This window comes from Miscanthus floridulus, chromosome 17, assembly GCF_019320115.1.
Source record: "Miscanthus floridulus cultivar M001 chromosome 17, ASM1932011v1, whole genome shotgun sequence".
Taxonomy (NCBI): Eukaryota; Viridiplantae; Streptophyta; class Magnoliopsida; order Poales; family Poaceae; genus Miscanthus; species Miscanthus floridulus.
Genome location: NC_089596.1, coordinates 106,493,137 through 106,508,245, shown reverse-complemented (window position 1 = coordinate 106,508,245; position 15,109 = coordinate 106,493,137). Strand labels below are relative to the sequence as shown.

Genomic DNA, 15,109 nt, shown 5'->3' with positions numbered 1-15,109 from the left:
CATCTCATAGAGGCAAAGCATCGAACACTTGTTGTGCGTACGTGCTTTGAATAGACAGAGGTGGGTAGCAGGAGACGTACCTCGCAGTGTGGCACGCCCCTCGTTGCCTGCATGTATCAACTAGCAGCTGGAGACATGCGCGGGGAGGGGACGGGATGGGACGCCAGTAGCATCGGCAAGGTGAGGAGCGACCGCCGCCAGTTCGTCGCGGACGTCGCGGAATAATTTTCCTTCAGGTCCAGCGGCTGGATCAAGTGGATGCGAGCGGTGCGAGACGAGTGTGGATCGGTTGCAGCAGTGAGCGCAGGTGAGAACTCGATGCCATCTCCTCCACTCCTCCAGCGCAAGGGCCGCGGCCCACGTCTTCGCGCCGCTCTCCACCAGTACCGCGCCCGTGCCCAGGCGGCGGAGTCGCGCCTCTCGACTTCGCGCCGCGGCCGTGGCCGAGCGCGGGGGCGTGGCCCTCGTCTTCGTGCCGCTCTCTAACGCTCGTGGCGAGCGGCGGGGCGGCCTCAGATTGGGGAGCGGGCGGCGAATGGCGGCGGGGGTGGCGCCCGGCAGCGCGGCCTGGACAGGGTCTTGGACAGGGGCGAGGACGGGTACGGGGGCGGTGGCGGCAGAGGAGCCGCGGCGTCGGGACTCGGGTCTGGAAGGGAGCACGGGAGGACGAGCCGACGCGCGAGAAGGTTTGGATGTTTTGGGTCCGCAGCGAAACTGAATGGAGGCCCGAGTCGACCCGTAATCGGACGGATCACATTGCTTCGTCGCTAGATCCAACGGCGTACGTGTTAGCGGGCGATGTGGCCATATCCACCGCCCGAACCTTGGCCCTGATTTGGTATAGTAGAGAAGATAGGAAAGCTAGTCCCGGGCCACAGACCAAATAAACATAACCGCATCCGTATATGTGGCCCAGGTCCAGCCCAAAGTCCAGCAAGCACGGTTACCTGGGCCAAGCAGAGAGCCCTGCTGGCCGTTGCAATCGCTATCTTCTTCCACGGCAGCATGAGCGCGCGACGGGCGGTTGCATGGCGCGCACCTGAGACGGCAGGGGCGCTTTGACGTGTCGCCATGCATCCTCAGCCCTGCCCCTCGATTCGCGGCGCACCAGGGGAGGGACGGCCTCACACAGAGAGTGGCTCTCTGGACACTGCTGCGCCCGCGCGCGGCTGTGTGGCTCGCCGGACGTTAAAAGGGAGAGGCAGCCATGGCGCGGCGTGCATGCCAAACGTCCAAACAGACAGCATGCCCTAATTTTGGCTGCCCCCAGGCCGGCCGTTAGCCCGTTACTAGCTCGCGATCGACAGGGAGTCAGGGACGACAGGCTGGTGGTGGTGTGTGCTAAGCTAGCTTCGCGCTGCCGTGCGCGGCCGGCTGCCCGCCGATCGATATAAGCGGCTGCGGCGCCTCCCTTTCTCCTCGGTTCTTCCCCTTGGTGGTAAGGACCCATCGTCCGCCCGCCTCGCGTGTCCCTTGCGCTCGCTCGATCGCCAACTCCGAGCCAGGGACACCGGGTGAGGTTGCCCGGCCACACCACCGTCGTCTTGGATCAATTGTGTTTGTGCTGTGTACCATCCGTCCCTTCCCGTCCCCATAGCCTCTGCTGCCTGCCTGCCTGCCTGCCTTCTTCTTCCTCATCATCCCTGCCACTGCTACGTCCTGCGCCTGCCGCGCGTGCAGAAAGAAATCAAACGTAGCCATGGAAGAAGCTCCACGTCATTCCAAGTAGTTACTTTCTTCAGAGCGCGCGCGGTGCCGGCCGGCAGAAAGGTTTGTTCATTGCATTGACAAAGGAGAAGGCGCCTGTTGGGGTTCCACCAATTCCATCCCATCGCGACACGGACGGATCGTCGCGACCGCCCTCCTTGTGTTGTACAAGATCGAGACGGAGGGACGACAGGATCCAGCCACGATGTCGGCGGCCGGGGCCACGGTCGTCTGCGCGGCAAGGGACGGCGGCGAGCTGGGCCTCCTCCCGCTGCGCCCGCCGCCCTCCTCCTCCTCCTCCGCCGGCGCCGCCGCCATCATGATCTACCTCACGGCGCCGGGGCTCGCCGTGATGCCGATGCGGGTGATGGCGTCCGACTCCATCGCGTCGGTGAAGCTCCGCGTGCAGACGTCCCGGGGCGTGACGGCGCGCAAGCAGAAGCTGGTCTTTCGACGGCCGCGAGCTGGCGCGCGACGACGGCCGCATCCGGGACTACGGCGTGGCCGACGGCAACGTGGTGCACCTCGTCATTCGCATCCCGGACCTGCGCCTCATCACCGTCGAGACCGTGCAGGGCGGCAAGTTCAGGTTCCGCGTCGAGCCCGGGCGAACCGTCGGCTACGTCAAGCAGCAGATCGCCAAGGACCGGCGGCTCCACCCGGCGACGCGCCCCGACCCCGACGAGCAGCGGCTCGTGCTCGAGGGCGAGGACCTCGACGACCGCCACCTCATCCACGACGTCTGCAGGGCCGACGGCGCCGTCATCCACCTGCTGGTGCAGCGCTCATCGGCCAAGATCAGCGCGGCCGAGGCCGACGACGGCTTCGAGGTCTCCATCGTCGCGCGGGACGCTGGCCAGCAGTTGCCACGGCGTGACGTCGGGATCGAGCCCGTCGTCGTCGGCAACCCAAAGGAGGCGGCAGCGCAGCTTCCGTCGGCGGTCCGTGACATGATCGACGCGGCGGTCGCCGGGATGGAGAACGGGAACGCGCCCATCATGTCGTCGGAGGGCACGGGGGGAGCCTACTTCATGCAGGACGCGGCGGGGCACCGGCACGTGGCAGTGTTCAAGCCGGCGGACGAGGAGCCCATGGCCGCCAACAACCCGCGCGGCCTCCCCGTGTCGTCCACCGGCGAAGGGCTCAAGAAAGGGACGCGCGTCGGGGAGGGCGCGCTCAGGGAGGTCGCGGCCTACATCCTCGATCCACCCTCCCGGCGGCCGCCGCCGGTCGACCGCCGACGCTGGCGCGCCCGGGTTCGCCGGCGTCCCGCCGACCGCGCTCGTCAGGTGCACGCACAAGGCCTTCAGGCAGCCAGAGGCGAGCCCGCTGGCGCCGCCGCCGGTGCCCAAGCTGGGATCCATGCAGGCCTTCGTCAGCAACTGCGGCAGCTGCGAGGACATGGGTCCCCGCGCGTTCCCGGTCCAGGAGGTTCACAAGATCTGCAGTGCTGGACATTCGCCTCGCCAACGCCGATCGCCATGCCGGCAACATACTCGTCTGCAAGCACGACGACGGCGGCATGTCGCTGGTCCCCATCGACCATGGATACTGCCTCCCTGAGAGCGTCAGTTCTTCCGATCCATCCATTTCTGCTTTCATTTGCATTGGTTCTTCTTCATCTTGGATTAATTCGTGCATGCAGTTCGAGGACTGCACGTTCGAGTGGTTGTACTGGCCTCAGTGCCGGCAGCCATTCGGCGAGGAGACGGTGGAGTACGTGCGGTCCCTGGACGCGGAGGAGGACATCGCCATGCTCAGGCTCCAGGGGTGGGAGGTGTCGCGCGAGTGCGCAAGCACCCTGCGCGTCGCCACCATGCTGCTGAAGAAGGGCGTGGAGAGGGGCCTCGCCGCCTTCGACATCGGGAGCATCCTGTGCAGAGAGACGCTGACCAAGGGGTCCGCCATCGAAGAGATCGTCCGTGAGGCGGAGGCCCAACGCCAACGGGGAGGAGGATGCGACGACGACGAGACTGCCTTCCTGCAGGCAGTCTCGGAGGTCATGGACAGCCGTCTCGACGAGATATCACCGGCCGGAGCCAAAGTGATTTGAGAGAATTATTAAGGCTGGAATATATATACATACGGTTATATATCATGCATATACCCTTTCCCAAAAATGTAGAGAAGATATAAAATAAATAAATTTATATATTGAGAATAAGAGAAAGGGGTGAAATTAAGGAGCATATATACAAAGTGCAATGTGATTAAGAACAAAACTAGTTGCATCTTTTTCATGATAAAATTCGGTTGCTACATGCTTGGTTGGGCCGGTATGTAATGTAAGCCCCGTTCGGCTCGCTGAAACTTGGCTGAAATTGGCTGAAAAACACCATTCTTGCTGAATTATTGTGAGAGAAAAACATTATTCCGACTGAAAAAATAAGCTGAATAGTACGAATTATAAGGTAAGCCGAGCCGTAATGTAATGTAATGGATCACGAACGTGGTGAACTAGTACGAGCTTATGGTGAGCATACCGCTCCCCTTCTAGTGGATTGAGGACCCGTTTTGGATTTAAGTGGATGGATATTGTTTGGACCCGGATATCCATTGCCAGGAGATCCAAATGCATCGGATTGGTTTGGATTAAAAACCTTGGATATCCAAAATCCACAGGACCTCTTTCATAGCGTGTGGCGGGCCTGGCGGCGGCGGCGTCTGCACTCTCCAGGCTCCAGCTTGCTTGGCCAGCGCATCTACTCCTTCTCCACTTGCTCCTCCAGCACTGCTGCGAGGAGATCGAGGTGCCCTGCTTCGAGGAAATTGCACCTTCTTGCGCCCTGTTCCTCTCGCTGGGCGCACAGGTGCGCCGCCGGCGCCAACGCTGTCCAGGTCCGGCCCATACATTCCACCTCTCTTGACTCCTCCCACTACAGCAGGCATGTTACGCGGGGTGAGGCCTGGCCGCCGCACGTGCGTGGAGCTGGAGCGGATCATCGTCGAGAGGCACCGCTCTGGGAGCCTCGGCCGAGAGGACGCGCACAACCTGTTCGATGAATTGCTTCCTCAGGCCAGGCCCGCCTCGGTGCACGCCTTCAACCGTGTCCTCACCGTCGTCGCTCGCGCGGACTCCTCGTCGCCACTGCGTCACAGCGCTGCACTCGCCGTGTCTCTTTTCAATACCATGGCCCGGGCTGGCGTCAATAAGGTGGCCGCCGACATTTGCACCTTTGGCATCCTCATCCGTTGCTTCTCTACTGTCGGCCGCTTGGACCTCGCCTTTGCTGCCTTTGGCCAGGTCATCAAGATGGGATGGAGGGAGCAGGTCATTGCCCTCAACCACCTAATCAAGGGTCTCTGTGATGGCAAGATGACGAGCGATGCAATGGATATAGTGCTCAGACGAATGCCGGAACTTGGCTGCACACCTGATGTTTTCTCCTACAACATTCTCATCAAGGGTCTCTGTGATGGCAAGATGACGAGCGATGCAATGGATATAGTGTTCAAACGAATGTCGGAACTTGGCTGCACACCTGATGTTTTCTCCTACAACATTCTCATCAAGGGTCTCTGTGATGGCAAGAGGACGAGCGACGCAATGGATATAGTGCTCAGACGAATGCCGGAGCTTGGCTGCACACCTGATGTTTTCTCCTACAACACTCTCATCAAGGGGCTCTACGCCGAGAAGAAGAGTCAAGAGGCTCTTGAGCTGCTGCGTCACATGACGGCCGATGGCGGATACAACTGCCCTCCCGATGTGGTGTCATATAACACGGTCATCGACGGCTTATTTAAAGAAGGTGAGGTCAACAAAGCTTACATCCTGTTTCATGAAATGCTGGGTCGGGGGTTTGCACCTGATCTTGTGACATACAACTCAATCATTGATGGCCTGTGCAAGGCTCAAGCAATGGACAAGGCTGAAGCAGTCCTACAACAGATGTTTGATAAAGGTGTTATGCCGAATAGTAGGTCATATAATAGTCTGATCCATGGATATTGCTCTTTAGGACAGTTGGAAGAGGCAGTGAGGCTGCTCAAAAAGATGTCTGGAGGTGGTCTTCAACCGAATGTTGTCACTTACAATCTGCTGATAGACTATTATTGCAAGATTGGAAGATGCACAGAAGCTAGGAATGTCTTTGATTCAATGGTCCGGAGGGGTCAAAACCCCAATGTTGCCACCTACTGCAGTATGCTTCATGGGTACGCCACAAAAGGAGCTCTTGTTGATATGCATGATCTCCTTGATTTGATGATTCGAGACAGTATCCCACTTGAACATCGTGTCTTCAACATCCTGATACGTGCATACGCTAAACATGAAACGGTGGATAAGGCAATGGCTGCATTTATAGAAATGCGACACAAAGGTTTGAGGCCAAATGTAGTCACCTACAACACGATAATTGACATTCTTTGCAAGACAGGCAGAGTGGAGGATGCTTGTGTCCCATTTCAATCAGATGGCCAGTGAAGGGTTGTCTCCTGATATCATAAGTTTTAACTCACTAATACAAGGTCTCTGTACCATTGGTGAATGGAAGAAGGTTGAGGAACTTGCTTTTGAAATGATCAATAGGGGCATCCATCCCAATGCCAGATTCCTGAACACAATAATGGATAGCCTATGCAAGGAAGGAAGGGTTGTGGAAGCACAGTATTTCTTTGATCTAGTTATACGCACTGGTGTGAAACCAGATGTTGTTTCATATAATATACTGATAGATGGATATTGCTTAGATGGGAAGATGGATGAATCGATTAAGCTACTTGATCGTATGGTCTCCATTGGCTTGCGACCTGACATTGTGACCTATAGTGCTTTGCTTAATGGCTACTGTAAGAATGGAAGGGTTGATGATGCACTAGCACTTTACAGAGAAATGTTCAGCAAGGATGTTAAACCTGATGCTATTACATATAACATAATGTTGCACGGGCTATTTCAGGCTCGAAGGATTGTTGCTGCAAGGGAATTCTACATGAAAATGGTTGACAGCGGAACACAGTTGGGAATCAACACATACAACATAGTTCTTGGAGGACTCTGTGAAAATAGTTGTGTTGATGAAGCGCTGAGAATTTTTGAGGGCTTGCGTTCAAAAGAATTTCAGCTTGAGGTTCGGACTTTCAATATAATGATTAATGCCTTGCTGAAAGTTGGTAGGATTGATGAAGCTAAGGGCCTGTTTTCGGCTATCGTGCTCAGTGGTCCTGTGCCTGATGTAATAACCTACAACTTAATGATCGAAAGTCATATAAAAGAAGGTTTGTTAGAAGAGTCTGATGAGCTTTTTCTATCTATGGAGAAGAATGGCTGTGCTGCCGACTCACGTATGCTAAATGCCATAGTTAGAAGACTACTTGAAAAAGGAGATGTGAGAAGGGCTGGAACCTACCTCACCAAAATTGATGAGAAGAACTTCCCCATTGAAGCTTCCACCACTGCATTGCTGATTTCTTTTATTTCAGAGAGGAAGTATCAGAAAGAAGTGAAGTTTCTTCCTAAAAAATACCAATCTTTCATGGAACATAGGGATGATTGATACCTTTTCCCGGTTTTACTGTGCTAAATTGCTAACTGAGAGTACATGGTCTCTTGTCCTGTAAAGGTTATATTTGCAAGGTGCCACCTCTTGCAACCTTTTATAAATTACATTGAATCTAGATTCCAGAGAAGTGCTAACTGTCTTACAACTGAATTTTATTCAACATTGATATTCCAATGGGTTATCGTGTTTATCTAAGGTTCATAATTTTTAAAACTCTTTTATTCAAGATTAAAATTGCATATTCATCCTCAATGGGAATATCAAATTATTTTTTACTCTCCCCTGTTGTGGGCTTCTAACATGGAGGGATTTGCTACTGGAGCTTTGAGGGCTTTGTTGTTACTTCTCTATTGGACATGTTTGTTTTATGGTATTAAGCTTGCCACCAAGTCCACCATTGCTGCATGGATACTTAAAACATTCAGATCTGTTGATTCTAAAGGGAATGTAAGATTGACTGTTTAATACTAAATTGATGTATGACTTGAAAATTGAATTTATGAATTAGTCAACTGCAGGATAATATAACATAACCTTTCAATTGAAGAGTGGTAGAATTACATTTTTGCCTTTTCCGATGTTCTTGGGACTCACGAGTCCGCAGGAGAATTTGTGAAGGCCTCCACTTATTCGTCAGCTAATAATTCAGCCATACTCAACCTGTACAAAGAGAGCGAACGGGCTGATGCTATTCACATTGCTCAAAGCTCTGCAGAAAGTGTCCAGAGTTCATCTGATCTGTTTTCTATTAATGAAATGGTGAGCATTCCTTGTATCTAAGTTTTCAACTGACAACTTTATTTCATATTCTTTTGATGTACACTAATGATCAGTGATCGGAACTCATCATTTGAAACAGATGACAACCATTCCAGTAGATCAACAAGTCATTGCATTTTGATTGAATTCTACCATAGGCTGAGAGAAGAGTCCTTGACAGCAATATCCCGGCACGTGAAGGATCTTAGGGTCAGTGATTACATTGCATTTATAAAGGGACATTATTTGTGTATTTTGTTGCTTCATAATTTTGTAACTAAGGATATGCATTCAGGAAGCACAGAAGGAATCTACATTCTCTGATGAAAACAACAAAGCAACTGCAATAGGAAGGGATATTCAAGTGTGTTCCTGATCATTTATGTCTATAAATGAGATTTTTCTTGTGAATATATTGAAGGAGTGCCTTGACCATAACTTTTTTTTGTGTATTCTTATGTTCGTGCGCATCAACTCGAGAACCGGTAATCATTGTTATTAATCCATCAACCTCCAGGAAATATACGACAAACTAAAAGATTCTTCGCTGCCCAAAGGCCTTTTCACAAAGGAGCAGCCTTGGAAGGATGTATATATCACAGAACTCCTTAATTGTATCAAAGAGGAACATATGAAGGATTTTGAACAAGAATATTGTTTAGCAGAAAAGATAGAATGGGTATGTATCATACTGTCATCGTCTATGCTATGCAAGTTTCTGATCATTATCAGTATGTTGTATAGGAACTCTCCCTACTGTTGGCAATCCAAAAATCACATACGAAGTTTTCCTTGGAAATTTCTGAGTCTTGAATGGGCTTCTTCCTTAATTTATAGTTCCAACTAAAGATCAATACACTCTTTTTGTTTTTTTGCTGAACCACTTTTTCCCCCTCTGTTCAGTTTGGCATCATTATTTTATTTTAATGTTATCATGATTAATCCCTTCTGGTAAACTGACTCTAAAAAGTTTTCTTGAATGAATTCCTATCATTTACAATCTAATCTGCATTATGTGCAGCCAATCTTGCAATATACCTTCTGTTTCTTGCTCACATGATTGATGTGATTTTGAATAAGAAAATAAATAATGTATTGACCTGTCTGATACCTAATTTCAGGCAACGGAGGACACGGATATTGCAGTTGGTGATTATGTCAGTGCATGGTACAGTATGCTTTGGTCCTGTGCCCAAGAACTGAAGCATGGTGCGTCACTTTGACAAGAATTTCATCATGCAAATGTCTGCAACAGAGTAATCTCTGAAGGTACAAATATTTTGCACGGCCAGAAAAGCTTTATCATTCATTTGGGATCATTTATCTTCACAGATAGAAGTCAACTATAAATTTCCATCTATGTTGGTTTTACAGGTCGTCACTACTTTATTGCTCTTGGGGAGATATATAGAGTTGCACAGATTTTACATTTATCCTTGCAGTGTTTCAAGCCCTGGGTTCTTGCATATCCTGGAATGGTGAGTAAAATGTTGCCTTGTTTGGACTGCTGCACTAATGTAGATTTTTTACTGTCGCCGCAATGCATCTATCCATGTTTGTAGATAAACAAATATTTGTCGGTTCAGAAGAGAGAAGATATAGTGCATGGACCTTGGAGCCCTACTGAAGATTAAAAGATGTCTTGGCTGCAAAAGAGAGCCATAGAAGAATCACTAGTGAATCTTAGTGATTTTACCACAGTAGTTTTTTAAAATATCATTTCAGATTTTTTTTGTAGTTTTACTTGGCTTTAGAATTTGTTTATCTATATAAATCAGATGTTCTCCCCAATTTTGCTGGATGTGTACGTTATCCTTTGTTTATTAAAGTAACTAATTTTTGTTGTACTGGTGCTTGTTTTTGGTTGACCAATGTAAACATTTAATTTTCCTCCCAAGAGAAATGTTCTGCAATATATTAAGGGGGTGTTTGGTTCCACGGACTAAATTTTAGTCCCTGTCTTATCAGATGTTTGACACATGTATGGAGTATTAAATATAGACTAAAAAATAACTAATTATACCGATTGCGACTAATTTGCAAGACGAATTTTTTAAGCCTAATTAGTCCATGATTTGACAACGTGATGCTACAGTAAATATGTGCTGATGATGGATTAGTTAGTCTTAATAAATTTGTCTTGTAAATTAGTCTCCATCTGTGTAATTAGTTTTATAATTAACACATATTTAGTTCTCCTAATTAGCATCCGAACGTCCAACGTGACATGAACTAAAATTTAGTCCATGGAACCAAACACCCCAAATTCATTAATGATAGGGTCATATTCTGGATAGCAATAGATACGGAGCATTTTTTAAATGAATATAAATCTGTAGCTAGGTCGCAACGCTTTTACTCGCATGGAGCTAAAAGATGGTTCAATGCCAATGACAAAATCAACAGATAGAAACTGGAATATTCGTGGTCTCAATTCTGAAGATAAATGCAATACGATCAAGGAGAAAATAGAGGAGAGTTCTTGTGCAGTGTTCTGTATTCAGAGACAAAAAGAGATCATTTCGATCACTCCATCAAGAAATTGGTTCCATAGCGTTTCAATAAATTTGAACTTTCCCCCTCAGTTGGTGCCTCGGGAGGTATCCTTGTTGGATGGAACAGCTCCATCTTCACTGGCGAGACGATACATAACAACATATTTGTAATTACAATAAAATTTAAGTCGGTGCATAATGGACAAGGCTACTTATCACGGTCTGTAGTCCTTGCCAAGGACAATCTAGAGATGATTTCGTTGAGTGGCCGAACAACCTGCAGATTGATGATGAAGAAAACTGGATGATCCTTGGGGATTTTAATTTTTACGTAAGCCTGTCAAACAGAAACAAAGATGGTGGTAACATGAATGATATTATGGTTTTCAACGAAATAATTAGTAATCTGGGACTCTTGGAAATTCCCCTAAAAGGTAGAAACTTCACATGGAGTAATATGCAGCCTATTCCCCTGCTTAACAAATAGATTGGGTCTTCACCTCCGCAAATTGGATCTCCACTGACCCTAATACGTTGATGCTTCCAATGGTAAGTCGGACCACATTCCTTGCAAACCTTTGAAAGGATCAAGATGCCCAAGAGGGGGGTTGAATTGGACTAATTCTAAATTTCTTTGCAATAATTAAACTCTACGGTTAGCCCAATTAATCTTTTGTGGCTAGAAAGTGTTTCTATTGATCTAACGCACAAAAGTTTAGCACCTAAGTTTCAATCTTACTCTAGCATGACAATTCTAGGAATGTAAATGACAAGAATTAAATTGCTCAAAGTAAAGAGAGAAGGAGGAACGCGGCGATGTTTTGCCAAGGTATCGGAGAGTCGCCACTCCCCACTAGTCCTCATTGGAGCACCCGTGCAAGGGTGTAGCTCCCCCTTGATCCGCGCAAGGATCAAGTGCTCTCTACGGGTTGATTCTTCGACACTCCGTCGTGGTAAATCATCCACAACCGCTCACAACTTGAATTGAGTCATCCACAAGCTCTCCGGATGATCACCAAGCTCCCAATCACCACCAAGCCGTCTAGGTGATGGCGATCACCTAGAGTAACAAGCACGGACTCTCACTTGACCACGACAAGCCTAATGAAAAGGTGGATGCACACTTTGCTACTCTTGATCTCACTAATGATGGCTCTCTTTGGGATTCTCAAATCTCAATCACCTCACTAGGATCTTGTTCTTCTTGGCACTCTCAAAGGTGTTTCTCAGCTGTTGGAATGAGCAAAAGTACCCCCACACACGAATGGAGATGGTATTTATAACATCGGCTGAAAAATGAACCATTATGTGCCTCTACGGGGTGACCGGACGCTCCGGTCATATTGACCGGATGCACTGGTCAGTTCTCCCCGAACTCCAGTGGTTAAAGTGTGATCGGACACTAGACAGCGTCCGGTCAGCACTGACCGGACTGACCGGACGTGTCCGGTCGTGATTTTCCCTCTCTGGAACCTTACTGGAATTGATCGGACGCTGGCCCTCAGCGTCCGGTCACTTCACCTCTCAGCGTCCGGTCGCACCAGACGAAAACACCTTGGTCAAATGAACTGACCGGACCCTAAGCCAGCGTCTGGTCACATCAGAGCCAGCGTCCGGTCAGTATTTGACCCTCCATTCACTTTCAACTCTCGATCATATGTGAATGAAGTTTGCTCCATTGGATCTAAGGGCTATTTTAGAGCTACATAGTGCTAGATTTAGCAAGTGTGCACCACACTTAACTCACTAGACTCACCTAGGTCAAGCTACCCGTCCATACCCCCCTTAATAGTACGGCCAAAGGAGAAACAAAGTCATAAACTACTCTAAGTGTCTCTTCAACTCCAAACGACACTTAGAACTAGTCCATCCTTAATATTGTCGTCCATCCTTTGAAAACCGAAACGATTTTCATCGTAGGGGCATGACCACTTTGATTGCCCAATCGATCTCCATTACCGTGACCTAACTTAATTGCCTCTGCAAAACACATGTTAGTCACAGTAATCATGTATTATCATTAATCACCGAAACCCAACTAGTGACCTAGATGCTTTCAATCTCCTCTTTTTGGTGATTGATGACAATACTACCTCGAGTATGTGAAAGAGATGAGGTTTTTAACATGCTTGGTTCATATAAGCTTTTGGCAATAAGAACAAAAGTATTAGGCAAGCTTATATGACCCAAGCCAACATGATGTACTCAAAAGATATGAAATAAGCATGAGTACAAGTAATAAAGCTCATTTGCATCGGAGTAAAACGCGGAAGCAAAGCAAATGAGCATAACATAAGTGATATGACATATAAACAATTCAAAGTAGAGAGCACACATGTCATATATCACGATCACGTAGATATCACTATCACATAAATATAGTTTGATGCATAAAAAGTAAACACACGATGAATGCATAATAGTGTATCACACATAAAAACTCTAAATGTAATAGATAAACTAATAGATAAACTAAGCTCCCCCTAGATATGTCGTTCCCCCTAAGTCTAACATACTCGATTCCTCTCCTCCTTTGGCATCAAACACCAAAACCTAAGGATCGGTCGATAGGGCTACAGCGGACGAGCTGGACGCTGAGGTACGAGGAGCGAGCTAGAACTGAGTGCCATCATCATCTAACCCTGAGCTCTGAGCAGTCTGACCCTCTGTAGCTGGAAGCGATGCTAAAGCAGTCTGGGTCGGATCAGGAACTAGAGCTGTTGTAGGCTATGCTGGTATGACTGTAGCAGCTGGCTTTGATGATGCCACTGAGGAAGGGAGCGTCTCTGTAGTCCCAGTAATAGGTGCAACGGTAGAAGGACCTATGACATATAGATATGGAGGAGTAGGCTGCCATGTCAACTCACTAAAGGAAGCACCAAGGCTCCTGGGCACTATGGTCTCTGGCACTAGCAGCGAGGACATCTCGGCCGGTGTGAAGCCCGTCTAAAGAGGTGTGAACTACGGGGCTAGCACTGGCGAAGCAAAATACTAGGACACCTACTCTGTAGATAAAGCAAAATATGCTGGTGGCTGTCCCTGACTCTGAAGCCCACTAGGTTGTAACGCTAGAGTCATAGAAGTGGTGGCAGTCTGACCAAGCTGGGGCGAAGGCTGTGGCGGTGGAGCCCCAATAGCTGTCACAACATGCTGCATAAACCCAAGTAGCTGCTGCTGCATGAGGATTTGCTGCTAATGCATGGCCTACTACTGCTGCTGTAGAGCCTGCATTTGCTGCTGAATAGCCAGCTGCTGTCTCTGAAACTCGTCCTGCCGAGTCTGGAACTGTGCAAAAGTGGCAGCGGTCTCCTGAGCCTGGCGTGCTTGATCCTACCTCATCCACTCAAGTATGGCAAGAAGAGCGAGGTCTGTCTGCAGTGCAGGTGGAGCTAAACTGGAGCTGCCGGACTCATGATCATGTCGACGTGCAGGCATCTGAGGAATGTCATGGTAGTCCTCGTCTAAGCTGTCACTGGGGTCGCTCTCGACCATCCCCTCCTACTGAACAAGTTGCTCCTCCTCAGTAGCTGCTATGCCCCTGATAATATCATCCTGCTGGGCTGTAGTCTCTGGCACCTTTAGACGAAGGCGCGGCTGGCTAGGTGCTATAGGTGTACTATGACAGATTATCTGAGTCAAGTTGTATGTAGGGAACTCTGTTGTAGCACCACTGTACTCAGCTAGCATCTTAGGCGGCTTCACTGTAACTACCCTATGAATAAGAAATGTGATCTAATGGGCATAGGGCAACTGTCGGTGACCTCTGAATCCCTCAGCAATAGTATCCTCCATCTCTGATAGAAGAAGATCCCAAATGTCAAATACGGTCTGCTACATCAGGGAGTTGAGAAGCCATAGCTGTATACGAGTCAAGCCCTCTCTATATCCCATCCTCGGGAGTAGTGTCCTCCTCATGATAGCCTCAAGCACGTGAGCAGTGAGAGTGAGATCACTGGGGTTCCTTCTCGACCCTTCACCAAAAGGCTCTGTAAAGCAATGGCAGACCAAATCTATAGGGGGCACCATACCACCATGAGGGCGTCTGGGAGGCGTGGTCTGTCCATAGCAAACCTCATGTAGTCGGATGGGCTGCTCCTAAAGCCTGAGAATCTCCCTGACCCTAGTACTCGTCAGCCTGTAATCTCTGCCTCTGAATGCAAAGTGAATATATCTGTGATGCGGGTCAATCCAAAGTGTAGCATAGAACTGATAGACCCAAGATAGAACATATAAGCCTGTTCATCCAAGTAAATCTGTTAGCCCTAGTAGATATGCAAGGTAGGGGCGAATATGCTCTCCAGCTACTGCTACTATGGACTCAATGTTGCACACCCTCTAAGATCTGAATACAGCACCACTGTAAAGATATGCATTATAGAAATCCTCCTGTAGTGGAGTGTAGAAGCCCTCTGAAGCTCTGTCATCCCTCCTCGGCGGGAACCACTGCTCAAAGTCCACAAACCTAAGCTGATGCACCTGCTTGGCCGTGGCGGCCCTTAGATCTAGATGTGTCACTGGAGGCGGACCCTATGGTCTAGGCAGGTGGATGAGAACCCCTCCGCTATGTATCTGCCCTCGGCGTGACTAGAGCATGGGTATGACTAGAGCGGCAAAGCTGTGGCTGAGGTGCCTGCTCTGTCT

General features: G+C 49.0%; 2 pseudogenes; both read left to right on the top strand.

Annotated features, from left to right (window-relative positions):
- Positions 1 to 1,246: 1,246 nt before the first annotated feature.
- Positions 1,247 to 3,980, top strand: LOC136518086 (phosphatidylinositol 4-kinase gamma 4-like; annotated as a pseudogene).
- Positions 3,981 to 4,363: 383 nt separating this feature from the next.
- Positions 4,364 to 9,830, top strand: LOC136517660 (protein Rf1, mitochondrial-like; annotated as a pseudogene).
- The last annotated feature ends 5,279 nt before the right edge of the window (positions 9,831 to 15,109 follow it).